The 14,772-nt window shown below is 33.2% G+C and overlaps 1 long non-coding RNA gene across 2 annotated transcripts in view; it reads left to right on the forward strand.

The window, feature by feature from the left end:
• Nucleotides 1-14,772, forward strand: part of LOC129748381 (uncharacterized) — a 133,175-nt gene that overhangs the window by 76,749 nt on the left and 41,654 nt on the right. For both annotated transcript variants that reach the window (XR_008737715.1, XR_008737714.1), the window contains exon 3: nucleotides 13,939-13,981. This is a non-coding gene — a long non-coding RNA (uncharacterized LOC129748381). The remainder of the gene's footprint in view (nucleotides 1-13,938; nucleotides 13,982-14,772) is intronic.

Raw genomic sequence — 14,772 nt, forward strand, 5'->3', positions numbered from 1 at the left:
TCACTCCTGCACTAAGCACGCAATGACGAGCCAAATTTTAGTTTGTTTCTTTTATTTTTGTTTATCCTACTCCCCATCACCAATCACCGGTCTCCGTCTCACTTTCCGACATGGCTGCCGAGTCGCGCAGTTACACGCTCAACACCTTGACTGCCAAACATCATATGCTATTATAATCGTAACTATTTTCGACTATTTTCCTATTCTTCGACTGCGTTAAAAACACTGCTAACTGAAAGTCACATTTTGTTTATAGTCGATGGGGTACAAGTGCAGCACTCATAGTAAGGTTTCCAGAATTTTTTTCAGAGCATATCCGGGCCGGGCATTTGATTTTAAAATTGACGATCTAAAATCCGGGCAATATCCGGGCAAATTTGGTCAAAACCCAGAAATTTCTCAACAAAAATCAAGAAAAAAAAAATTTTCATCAAAACTCATCGACAGATTTTAAATAAATTTTAGGCTTCCAAAAAATCTTTCATGACTGTTTTTAATAAAACTTTCTAAAAAAACTTCGTTTTCAATGCATAAATTGAAAAAAAAAAAAATTACAACAAATTTTTTTTTGTTGATTCGCCAAATAAAGTGAATAAATCGGTGGGCAAAATCCGGGCTTTTCTAAGGAAATACAGGCAACCGGGCCGGGCTGGACTGTTCCCAAATTTTGTATTAAATATCAGGGCAAACCCGGATAAGACCGGGTAATCTGACAACTTTAACTTATACCCCTTTGCCACCAATCCAGAAAGTAGCGTTTTTTTCATCGAAACCAAAAATGTTAAATAAGTAAAATTTAATTTTCATTTGAATAGTATATCATGTTTGAAAATTTACCATCAACAGTTAATCATTTCATTGCATTCTAGGGGACAACATATTATTAAATATTGTATTATTTTCGATTCTAATCGCAATGCGTGAATCACAAATTCCTGTTTTCTGGCTATAATTATATGGACTGGGTTACGAATTTGGGGCTAGGATCAATATGTAATTGTATGAGATGATTGGGTTACCGTTGAAGCGCTAGTCGTAAAATTACTTTTAAACATCAACTCCTAATGAGTGAAAGTCTGTTTCAAATTAATCAGGCAATGGCGCATGAAATATGCAATAATTGGAAATTAATGGAAAAATGCCTTTCACGAATAATTGTAACTATTATCCAGATGAAAAATCGTAGTTTGAAGATATTGACTTCAACTTGACAAGACCAGGTCGAATTTTAGACATAAAATCTCTTGACCAACTATACCAGAGTACATTTCCCATCAAAACAGCAAAAATTAATGTGTTCATCAATTATTGGATTTTTTCCCAATACAATTTTTCTGTTTACTTTATCATATCAACAAGAACAAATCACCTGTATATGAAAATTTACTATGCACTTATACCCTTTTGGCTCTAAAGTAAGGTTGCCTTAATGTTATAGCACATATCCGGGCTGGGAATTGGATTTCAAAACTGTCGACAAAAATCCGGACAACATCTAAGCAAATTTAATAAATCCGGGCAAAACCCAGGCATTTTTCAATGATATCCGGGCAACCGGGCCAGACCTGACTTTTTAAAATTTTGTATTAAATATCCGGGCAAACCCGGATAAAACCGGGCAATCTGGCAACCTTTCTCCAAAGGTCTCAAATAAATAAATAAATAAATAAATAAAGGTCTCATTTGAAAAAAATTGCTTTATATTTCACATACATGATTATCGATTTTCACAAAATGATCATCAAATCAAAGCTTATCAACATACACGAAGAAAAAAGTATGATTTTCCATTTACATTTAGTAGTATTTCTGATTAATTCTTGACCAATTATCATTATTAAACTTTTAACTTAATTTTTTTAAAGTTTTATTAACGACACTTTACCATCCTTATGGCATTCGTGTTGAGTTTCAACTTTATGATATTGTACATTCAACGATACATATAATAGATTCAACTATATGTGTATGATTGATTTTACGCACTCAACCATAAATATAACAGATTTAACTTTAGTCCAATGGTTGATTTTCTGCATGGTTGTTTTTTTTCCTATTTTGGTTCCATAGTTTTTGTCCCCTTCGCCTGTTCACCAGCACACCTGCTGTTGCCGATTAGTTGCATCGTTCTCAAGATTATGCAGAGAACCTTGTCAACGTTCCACCTTCTACCGTCATACTCCAAGTAGAATCGAAGTTTTCCACTAGGGGCTCCGGCAGTTTTCTGCAGTCCGTTTTTTTTTTGTTGGCTTCTTCGGGAGTTTAGGTTGAAGCATGGTAGTTTTTAATGCTTTTTCCGAATAATCCAATTTTCAATCGGTCAGCTGGGATGGAGGGCCACGTCAATTTTGGGATTTTCGAGTGGTAACCGGAGCGCAGTTGGTCAAACGATGCTCACACCGGCCGAGCTGGTACATTACTACAACTGCTGTTTCCTCCTGGTCGGTTCTGCTTGTGAGTGACAATCATAAAAGTATAGTAAAATTTATTATATTTCTAGTTAAATGTCTCAAATCAATCATACAATTGTTATTGAATCTATCATATTTGGCCTGGCTTCGACCAGACTGAACTGAACGCCATGAGAAAAATTTTATACTGCTGATTTTGGAACTCATCTTATTGTTATGCGAGACCAAAAATACTTAAATAATTCACCGGGATGTGTTTCTCGGATTATAAACTATTGATTCTCGTTGTTAAATTGAACAGATTCCGTTTATTGTTGAACATATTTGTAAATTAACTCAAGTGACTCGAAAAAATGCCGTTGGCGTTCAGTTCGGTCTGGTCGAATCCCGACCATTTATAGTTAAATCAATCGTACCACTATGATTGGATCTAAAATATTTATAGTTGATTGCATCAGGTCTATCAGCAGTTTATAGTTGAATCTTTTATATTTATAGTTGATTGTCTGAATTCAATCATACAATTGTATTTGAATCCATGATATTGATAGTTGAATCAATCATACCATTATGGTTAAATCTATCATAATCATAGTTGATTACATAAGGCCAATCAGCAGTACATAGTTGAATCAATTATATCTCTTGTTGAATGCGTAAAAATCAACTATGATCAATATAAAAAGCTAAAATAATTGGAACATCTGTCGTCTTTTTTATCCGTGTTATCACACAATCAATCATACAAATATATTTGGATTAGCTATATTTATAGCTAATCGCATAGTTTCAATTTTACAATTTTTGTTGAATGTATCATATTTAAAGTTGAAACAATAAAAATTTATAGTTGAATCTATCATATTTCTAGTTCATTGTGCGAGGGCAAACAGAAATGAATCTATTCTATTTATAGTTAAATGCCTTAAGTCGATCATACAATTGTAGTTAAATCTATCATATTTTTATTTGAATCAATTTTCCATTACAGTTGAATCTATTGTACTCACAGTTCGAAGTTGAATCTATTGTATTCATAGTAGAGTGCGAAAAATTCAACTACACTTAGATGTTTGATATAACAAGCTGATCTAATAGAATCGGAATTCTTTTTTTCTCTCCGTAAACTGAAAAGCGCTGAAAATTTCAGATCGATCGAGTTATGTATAACAGATATATGGAATTTGTATCTTTTTTACAAGGTTTTAGATTGAAAGATGCATTTTTCATGAAAGTGAGATTATTTGTAATGTGTGTACCTTCTGTAGCATTTCATTAATCTTCATGAAACTTTCACATCACATAAGAATGTTTCCCAAGAATTTTTTAGATGGGTTTTTTGTTCCGCTCAAATTCAGTTCCATGGAGTTTTGACTTTTTACTGTTTATTTCTGGGTAATAATAGTCGAATAACACTTCACTCAGATGTCTCCGGTCAATTTTGATGGCAGATTTAAATTCCTGAGCAAATTTCACGGGCTCAGATATATAGCTCAGTTGGTAAGTCAGTTGCTTCCTGAGCCGATGTCCATGAGTTCGAGCTCAAGGGTAAACATCGACCACAGTTGTACCGGATAAGTTTTTCAGTTACTGTCTGCCAACTGCATTGTCGATATTAGTCGCGAATGAAATAAAGATGTTAAAACGAATATAATCGAAAAAAATGAGCAAATTTCACCTAGGACAGTTATTGTTCCAGCCCACAGCCGCTTCTTTTTTATTAGTGATTTGGGGTTCAAGGTTTCCCACTTTATCGCATCGTCATAAGATGGAATTTAGAATTGAAATATTTCACTTGGAATAAAGTTAATAACGAACTCTAGTGCTTAAATATTATTAACATTGATTTTCTTTATTCTTGTTTAAACCTTTCATCCGATGCACAGTGGACTTACAACTTTGTGTATCGCGGTAAAAATTTATATATTTGCTCCTGGTTTTTAAAAAAGCACAAAAAACTGTTTTTTTCGATTGGAAGTGGTCCCAGACTCTGCACAACTTTTTCATCAGTGATACTGTAAGAGTAAGAATCATACATTACATGACCCCTTTCCAATGTAGTCAAAACAATCCAGCTGGCCTCCCTAAACGCGCTCGTCCAATCACTCGTTTTTAAAGCTAGCCATCATTCATTAGCATTCTATCAAGCAAATTTAAAAGATCTTGAATAGAATTTTCTCAGAAGTCGAATTAAGGTATTTAGGGCATGTGATATTTGAGATATGGCTGGTTTGTCCTCATATACCCCTTTTTCCAATTAATTAAAAAACTATCATATTTCGACTTAGAGGAACGAAATGGTGCTAATCTTATGTAATTTTTACCAGAGAAAACGACGAATCGAAAAATGAAGAAATCACTTTTTTCACCACCAATTCATCTATTATTTATTTCGTTCTTGGTATATATGTATGCTCCTTTGAGAATAATTGAAAGAAGAGAAACTGTGCGTATCTTTATTCTCCGTTGTGTGCGTTGGCTTCAACAGCCTCCATTAGATTTATTGAAAAAAAAAAAATCTAATAAAGTTGGCATAAGATTTTATTCTCTAGAAATGAAAGATTACGAACTATTAGGCTTTTTTTAATCATCTTGTGTACGTTCAAATATGCTTGTTTGTGAACAACTTGAAAAAAAAAAGAGAATTGGGAGTAAAACAGTCATCTCAAATATTAACGGCTCCAACAGCATCCTTTCTTTTCCTCACGAAAATTCGGATCTTTTTAGTGACAAGTGACACCCTTGAATAACCAAAATTCGGAAAATGCTTTTAAAATTGATTTTTTTTTGTAAAAATGATTTTTATTTGCTTACAAAAATATTTGACAAACTGCTATTAGCTTCTAAGATTTTAAAACCGTTACAATGAAACTATTCAACTATATGAAATTTGATTTCAAATTTAAGTATTAATGCAAGTAATCTTTTTCGTCCTGGTTCTAGTCAAAAGTGGTAAACTGCAATCATGAAACAGTAGTAGAAAAAACCATGAATACAAAGCACCATCATTAATCGTGAAAACGTGAGCATATTGCACCTCCTAAATAAAAACACGAACCATCATCCGCCATGGAAATGACCCACTTTTTCACCGAATTTTGACAGCAGCAATAACCTCTCTCAAAACACCTTTTTCCTTCCTATTGGACCACCCTCGAAGCAATAACTAAGCAAAGTCTAGAATCACACTAGAATGAGCTGTCACGGTCGGTCACAGAATGGAGGATTAAATTGGTAAAAACCTTGCGACCTTGCTTCTGTTAACTTTCTTTCTTGGGTGACCCCTACTGACAGTAGCCATCAAGCGAAAAAAGTAGACAAATTAACACCGATAGTAAAATTTCTTTCACCCCGCGGTGCTGCGACAAGGATGAAAACGCTGCTGGGGGTGACCTTCTAAGGGTGGAAACCGGGAAAACCTTCCAAGACGAGGAAAAACCATTGACGGGTACTCCTCGAAGTAATCTGAATGTGGCAAAAATTAAAGAGGAAAAAAAACAACCGACCGAGAAAACTGAATGAAGGTTAATGTCACGATATGCGGGTTCCCCATTTGATTTTTTTTTTCGCACCGTAAATTATTTTTAGTATTCGGTGCCGTAGTATTTTTTCGCGTGTCTACGGTAATTTAATCAACGCTTTACTAGTGCAAAGTGCAAAAAAAGCAAAACAAACGCAAACGTTTACCTTTCAATGATGTTGGTTTTTTTGGGAGGGGGATTGCGGAGTTTATTTTCGGATCCGACGGGACTATTTCTGCCATTGACATTGGCAATTATCGCTTCAATTTTCGGCAAAAGTGTGTATGGAAAACTACCGTTTGGAGCTTTGATAATCGCTCCGTTGTTGCTGAGCCGGTGTTGATCGAAGCGTTAATTTAATTTTGAGTTATGGGTTTTCGACAACACATTCCGAACTCTTCCAGATTATTTTTTTTGTATAAATTGAGACTAGACTTCTCACTGCCAAAATTTCATTTTTTTTTTCAATTGAGTTTATATCCGAAACTGTATTTACTGGTTTCACTTTTTCATTGTTACTATACGTAGGGGAGAGGCGGGCTATATGCGCATATTAAGGAAAGCACTCATTTTCTCCCATATTCCTATAGATAGGAGTCTGAAAACTATATAGACATGAGCGGATATCTGTTTTATATACGTTAGAGCAATTTTTCTGTTAACATCTGTTACAGTTTTTGTGAAAATAATTTTATAATAAAAGAAGTCAAAACAGCCGATTTCCGAAACTGGCGGGCTAAATGCGCATATTTTTGTTTTTAGTTATATTTCATTAACACTAGCAATATTTTGATATTATTTAAATGAAAATGGTAGAAACGGATGTTAAGCATTCGTCAAGGCTAAAATTTTGGTGAAATTTTTTACATCACTAGTTCTTTTGCATGAAACATAGTTAAGTATGCCATATGGCCATATTTCATGGTAATATTTTGTTTATATCGTATTTTTATCGGATTAGTATGAATATCTTCTTTTTTCGCTGTGAGATCGTGATTTGAGCGTAGATTTAATGTTTAAATGATTAAAAGTAAAAAAATTATAAGACTAATCTATTTTTCTTGATATAGACATTTAACCTGCCTTGATATGGGCATTCAGAACCTGTCTGTGATTCCAGTATCTTATCATTCACAACTTTGCCAAAAGCTTCAATTTGTTCAATTTCCGATTTCCAGATGAATAAGAAAGACAAACCATTAAAATTTTTGTTCACAGAATCTGTACGCACGATAACTAAAGTTCAATATATTATAACAAAACTGACAAAAATCTTGTTTGAATTTTTAAATTTTTTCGACTTTATATAACAATTTAATTTTTTCATGCCATGTATTAAGGGCGTATTACCCTCAAACTGCACTGGTTAGATATGATGAATCTCCAGCCATATCGTCAATCGGCTGTATGCGCATATTACCCAACATGCGCATTTAGGAACACTTCCCCCTATGTATAATTAAGGTTTACTAAATCACAACAGAAATATAAATTTTCACAGCTGTTTTTTTTAAATTTTCTTCACAGATTCTGTGTCTCAGATGACAGATTCTTGAAAATTTTCACAATTTCACAAGTTTTGTAAGCATGTCAAAAATTAAATTTCTTGATGCTATTATGCCATGATTCAACGTACGTTTTTTGTTCTGATTGATGAAAATGGTACGATATTAGCAATGTGAACGATTTTTTTTCGAAAAAAAGATCAAAAAATTCACCGACCTGGTAATTTTTTATATGTATTTTCAATGAATCAAAGCATGACAGAACACCGACACCTAATGTTTGTTTCATATTATAGAAAAACTGTTTTTATTTCTTAAAAACATTTAACTGTTTTTGGCAACTTTGAATACAAAGCTTTCGACTTTCAATTTCATATAAGAATGAAAAATTTAAATTTAAATTTCAGTTCGATTCTTTGTTTACCGAAGATTAGATTCCATCTGTGTATTCATTTATTGAATTTAAACTTAAAAATGGTAAGCGTTGCTTGTATTGCAAATGATCCTTATTTTCCCATAACGTGTGATTTATTCTGTTCGTTATGTTATTTTCCACTGATCATAGTTAATAAATTGATTGGTGTCACGAAGCATGTGAATTTGAAATCCAAATAAAATTTAGTTCCCTATTTCGGAAGAATTTCTTTAAATACCTAATCGATTTAAAGTCTGTCCACATTAATCAAAATTTGTAGAATATATGTAAAAACTTCCTCGAACAAATGGAAGATTGAAAGTTATTTTTTTAATGACAATTTTTTGACATAAATTTGTCAAAAAGAACATTTGGATCATTTTTTTTTTTCAAATTCCTTAAAATGCCTTCACCAAAATAAGAAACAGTTTTTGTAAAATGTGTTCCTAATTTTGTTTTCTTTCAAAGTCACAGCCCAATCAAAACATTGAAGTTTTCGTTTTTTGAGCAGATGACTTGTCAAACTGTACATTTCAACATAAGCAAAATAAGGAACAAAAACTACATAACTAGGTACAGGGTCGTTGGTAGAACCGACTCATGGGGTTTCGGTTACGTTTTTTTTATTATTTTTTTTATGCTCAAACCATGCATGAATAAAAAAAAATTTATTATTTTTGTTGCTATATGATTATTTACTATAAAGAACTTTTACATTAAAGGTGTTTAGTATTAAAATGTAACTTTAGAAAATTCGTAATACAATCTTCAAAATGGTGAGCTGAATTTGTAGGTTCCATACTTCAAGTAACAAAATAGAAAATTCACTTTCATCAATGATTAAAACCTTTGAATTTGTTCGAGAGTCTCTTAAACTAGGCTAATTTGATTTGAGCATATAAAAAAGTTTTTTTTTAGGAAAGCGTTCAATTTCATATAAAAAAAACTTAATCTAGGCTCAAATCAAAAAAGCCTATTCTTCCAAACTCTTGAACAAATTCAAATGTTTTTAACTATCGATGAAAATAAATCAATTTTTGAAAAAAAAGTAAAAGATCAAATGTTTGAGTTTGCAAAAATGATCCAAATGTAGGATTTCTGATTGAAATGTAGCATTTAAAAAAACTGCAATATTAGTATGGTGATTTGCCAATGCACAGTGGTGCAGAACATCAATCTAGCTGTACGAAATTAATAGCGCCCAGGGATGAAAAGATAGACATTTGATGTCTTGAGCAACATTGTTCAGTTTTATATGGAGCATATTCCAGTATCAAAATTTTTGCCAATGGGTCCACCGATAGCGAGATAAAAATACTAACTTTTTTGTTTTTCACATTAGGGCTTTAATGTATTCAACAAAGTTGTTTATCTGATCAAAATACATAAGTTTGTTGAATATGTCAAAGTCCTATCACATCACCCTCAGAGGTTACAGTCAAAGTAAAAAAAATCTCTTGAAAAATCAGTTTTTAGAACCTGACACTTTGTAAATTGGATATAGTCGTCCGCTGTCTTTGAAGCAAAGTTGTAACAAGCCACGATCTACAGTTGTCTCATACATTATGATTGGTTTAGAAGTTGCTGAAGCCCTATAGGAAGCATCTAGTGTATTTTATTGGCAATTTAGGAAGGCTCATCCATCGAAAAGTGCACATTTTCGTAACACCCCCTTTTTGTGATTATATTTGATGATAAGCGGAACCATTTTCATTTGAAATTAGCAGGGAAGTCGGTGGAACGGTCGGTGGAACGAGTAGAGATTTGAATGATTGAAAATGCACTTTTTTATGTAAAAATTACCTACTTTACTTATAGAAAAAACGTTGAAAACATTTAATTTACTGATAAAGTGTTGCAGTTTTCTTCTATATATTTTGTTTTATTAAAAGACATTTAAATTAGATTTTTCAAATCATTCAAACTAAAAAAAAAAATGAAACTAATCAGTCAAATTTGGTGGAGCACTAAATTAGTATTTGATGTCTAATAAATGAATAATAGAACCTTGAGGCTTTGCTTTAGATTCATGCTTACTTCAAATCCTTTTTTAACTAGTTCTAGGCTTTTCAAACTAATAGAAGACGTTGATGAATGTATAAATTTTCTTATCAAACCTTAACCGATAAACTAAGAAGTTTTGTTACTTATAGTAGTAAGCTAGTTTTGATATTGTATAGTTTATTTTACGATTTTTTTACTAAAAATGTTTCTTTAATAAGAAAAACAACATTTTCAATCATTCAAATCTTAACTAGTTCCACTGATTTCCCCGCTAATTTCAAATTAAAATGGTTCCGCTTATTTTTGTTTTCAAAAATACTACTGAATAAAGTAAATTGGAATGTTTACTGATGAAATAAGGCTTTCACCCAGAAAATTTTTCTGTAAAATATGCATCCAACGGCACTTTTACTTTTTCATGTTTGTTTTCGTGCGGTTTTTGTGCTTTTTGTTAACTAAAACTTTAACATTCCCCCAACGGCAAATAAACATATTTTCTTATCTGTTTTCTTTATAAAACGTTTGTTGGACAATTTTAACACCATGAGTTTGTAAAAATAATCGATCCTTACATAAATTAAGAAAATGTGGGATCGTGCAACAATTGGTGTTTAATTGATTCCATGCAACTGTTAAAAACTCGACTTTTCAGTCAATAAGCCATGTTTTTCTGATAAATAAGTGGATGACTACGCCCAAAAAAAAGTTGCAAAGTTTCAATGCCGATATTTAAAAAATCACTTAAATTTTTATCAATCATATAAAATAAGTGAATTCAAGCTGAATTTAAATTCAGAACTCTTTGTTGCAAACTTGGAAATGTAAAAAAAAGTTTATATTATAATTTTCCAGTGGAAGTGATTTTAACTCAACAGTTAAACACAAGACAAACATTAATAGATTAATCTCCAAATCATCTTTACGCACGGCAAGGTGTATTTTTTTTGTAGTCTTGTAACAGCAAATTTGACATCTCTTAAAATTTGCGGATTTAAACAGGAAACGATCTCCTATGAAACGCTCTGTTTGAGAAAAATCATTTGTTAGCAATTTTTTTAGTTTATGTTTCAACCCAAGGTGTTGGTGCCCAAGGTGTAAGAGCTAATTGCGAATCATTTAAGGGCGCTGGATCCAAATATGCTATTTGTTTTTTTTTCTATAAACTTCATTTTTTTAGATTCAAAGGTTACCTTTTGAAAGAAAGGCAAAACACTTTTTAATATCTATTTCAAAAAATTTAGGCCATTTCGACGATACTAGAAAAAAGTAAGAAATCGAAAGTTTTGAATCAATGATCAACTTTTTTGAAGGCCGCGGGTAGTTCTCACTTTTGGTTTTCTTTTTGGTTTTTTTCATTTGTTTCTCTGGAACTGGAATAGTTAGTTTAAATCATAATCAAATGTAGGATCAAAACTAGTTTTGAAATCAGTTTTTGTTTTTATAGAGGGTTGTCGATTCATTTGTTATCAATGATTTATTTTACTCAAACTAAGTAGGAATTTTAAAATTTAAAAACGCAATATCTGCTGTACCAAAGTTTTTAGACTAAATCTGACAAATGATTTGAATTCAAAACGGCAAAATCTTTCAAAATCAATGAAACAAAGGCACCGACGTTCCTTGCTGATGTCCTTATAGATTTGAAAACAAGAACACATCATGTATCATAATCTGCATTCTTTAACTCAACTTTCATAGTTTCAGAAAATGTTATGTAAACTGTAAAGTCTCTTTGATTTTGATACCTTATATGTACACTTTTGAACTTAGTTTAAGCTTTGCAAGCTTAGCTTAGTATATTATATTAGTATTTTGTGTCTACTTCAAAAAATTGTTATTAAAAAAAAACCAAAATTTGTATATATTCGATAAAATACTAGCCGCAACCATTTGGTGCGCCGAATACTCGACAAATTTAAAATTTGGGAAAAATTTGAGCTAACAGCTTTCTTCTAAATCATTGATTGGATGAACTGATTGCTGATTTCTAAAATTATATACGCGAATTTTATCTTGAACTTCAAATTCATGGGTCCTGGATTCAGTGTCCAAAGTTTTGAAATAATACAGCTTAATTCGAGTTTCAACCGATTTAAACTACAAAATTGTGGATTACATTTTACTACGCTATGAAAATTAAACAATAAATGTTTTCTTAAGTTTACTGTTCTACGAACTTTGATAAATCAGAAATTTTAGAACCATAACTTTGAATACCTTTTCCCAATTTTTTTTTAAAATATGCATTTCGAAATTGAAATTTCGACAAAATCCACCCGTTGTCCCGATACCACTGTAGTACATCTTTTCTGTAATGGCAGCTTGCCAAATCTGGCGAAAACTTTACTGGTCCTTTGTGAGATCTACGCATTTGAACTTGCCGAGGACATCACCCCGACCAGTGGCTTTATAAAATTCATAATCCATCTTCACGTACGTTTTGTCATCCACAAGGATGCATCCGTCGTACTTCGTTAGAACCTTGTTGTATAACTTCCGGGCACACCCATTGTCTACTACATTCTGCTTCAATGTCCGGTTTGGTTGCTTATTTACTGGCCCGATAGAATCGTATTCCTTCGCGCAGACGAATCCTTCTGGCGGTGCACCGATCGGCATTGAATTACTTGGCGATTGCCGACTGCCCTGGGTTTACCTTGATCGTTCTCAACACCTTCAAATGCAGTTTCCGATCCTTAGTTCCACTATAGCGCTTGGTATGAACCTTCCGATCGATAGTATGCATCTCACGGAAACGTTTGAGAATTCTGCACACGGTCGATTTGACCATCTTTACAGATTTCGCGATTTTTGAACCCGACCACGTCGAGATTTTGACGTGGGTGTCCAAAATTAATTTTCGTCTCGCGGCTTCCATCACACCATGGTTGGTCCGCACTTCTCAAATCAGACAGTGCGCTGTGTAAATCGCACCGTTATCTTCTACGATTTGTAGAGCACCACACTTCCTTCCGAATAGCTCTACACTCTTTTCCGAGTACAACCAAAGCCGAGTGCCGAGCAAGACCGGTGCCCCAATAGCAACGCTACTGTGTGAGAAGGAGAAATTCCGAAACACACAACTGAAGTGCAATTTTTTCCTTCTCTTCCTATCACAGTAGGCAAACAAACGCCACGAAACGATATTGCTTCTTCTTCTTCCCTTCTTGTTGGGAAAGAACCAAACCTACTGAGTTGCTTTAGCGCTGCTCCCCTACACTTAATGTGATGATTTCTTTTTCTCTTGCTCTCACCCTGGCGAAGCCTTCTCTGCTTCTAGATTGGGTGTGCGCCTGGCGTCTTAACAGAGCAGGGCAAGTGTTTCAGAACGAAAAGTTCACTGAGTGGCACTTTTCAAGCCGCTCGGGGAGGAATGGACAACCATGCATCACACGAATCGTAATGAAATTTTTAGCACTTATAGAGGAAACATTCCGAAACGAAGTACTGTGAGAACATTCCAGATCCGACAACTAGGAGCGCTATGGTATAATAAACAGTGCGTCCAGATGATCCATGCTTTAAGCTTTTCATAAATTAAAAAGGAATAACTTGAAATTTTTTCTCATGTTTAATTTTTCCTTCATTCTTTAATTTTTTTTCGATTTGGTGTCATGATTCCAAACTTCCAACGGATTGCATATTCAAATTCTAGCAGGTACAGATGAGGGTTCAACTTATCTTTTCAATGAACATTTTCTAATTAAGTGAAAATATTGTATTGAACAGATAATTTTCTATCGGATTATCAGTGTCATCAATTATAAACTACTAGTTGACCCGGTAAACTTCGTTTTACCTTTAAATAAATAAATCGTAAGACTTGTGTCCCATTTAAAGTTGAATTTGTATGGGAACCTTCCTTTCATAAAAAGTGAGACTCTTTAAACTATTATACAAACCATCTCTGACCCCAAAAACTCTCGGATACCAGATTTTACTTCATTCCGACCGATCGTTTATACGTGATGGTGTTACAAAGAAAACACCTTCATTTTTATATATATAAGATTTTGTTCAGATTTCTTTTTTTATAAAGTAACGTGAGTATTGTGTTTCATTTAGTTTTTTTTCTTTTTCAGGGATAACACTACATCGAAAAGTTCTCTTCATCTCGTGGACAAAGTAAGTGAAATTGATATTTTTCATTAGTGTACCTACTAAATATCCAAATGATACCTAATATTTTCGCTCGTCAAAGATGTTTGTATTGAAATTAGCTGTTTATTGGTGGATTTTAAATAGCCGAAATATTTAATGAAAAAGTCCACGCCTTAAATTTTGAGTTATGTGTGTATGTATAGTTTAAGACCAAGTTCGAAATAAACTTACATTTAAGGAATTTAGCTTTTTAAATTTTAAGCATAACTTGAAAAAAATCAAACAAAAATGATGAAATGATTAAAAAAATCAACGTAGAATATGTTTAGATTGCAGGTAAATTTTAAGAACAATTCACGTTGAAATGTCTCCACATACTTTCAACACAAAATCAGCTATACAATATTGTTATGCCATAGTATTATACTTCTCGCGGATTAAAACTACCACTAGTCAAAGTGTAAATTTGTGCTCGAAAAATTCAAAGCTTCACACCAAACTCCTACTTTCCACATCGTAAGCAACCCTTATCCATACCATCCGGGTTAAAATCCTCCACGGATTTCCTCCGGAGGAGTACGTATTTACGTTTCGCTGTCAGACAGATTTCTCACCTGTCAGCCAGCTGAAGACGACAAAGTGATGGATTTCCCTCGGTTTGCCATCTCAACTACAATGAATGAATGAAACGCCTCAACCAAAATGTATAAAATTCAGTGGAATTCCGGAGCCTGAAGGAAGGAAGCGAGCGAAAAAAAAACACGAAATCCTTAGTCCTGTCCTGTTGCTCACCAGTCAGCAGAAAGTTAGTAGGG

Source organism: Uranotaenia lowii, chromosome 2 (assembly GCF_029784155.1).
Source record: "Uranotaenia lowii strain MFRU-FL chromosome 2, ASM2978415v1, whole genome shotgun sequence".
NCBI lineage: Eukaryota > Metazoa > Arthropoda > Insecta > Diptera > Culicidae > Uranotaenia > Uranotaenia lowii.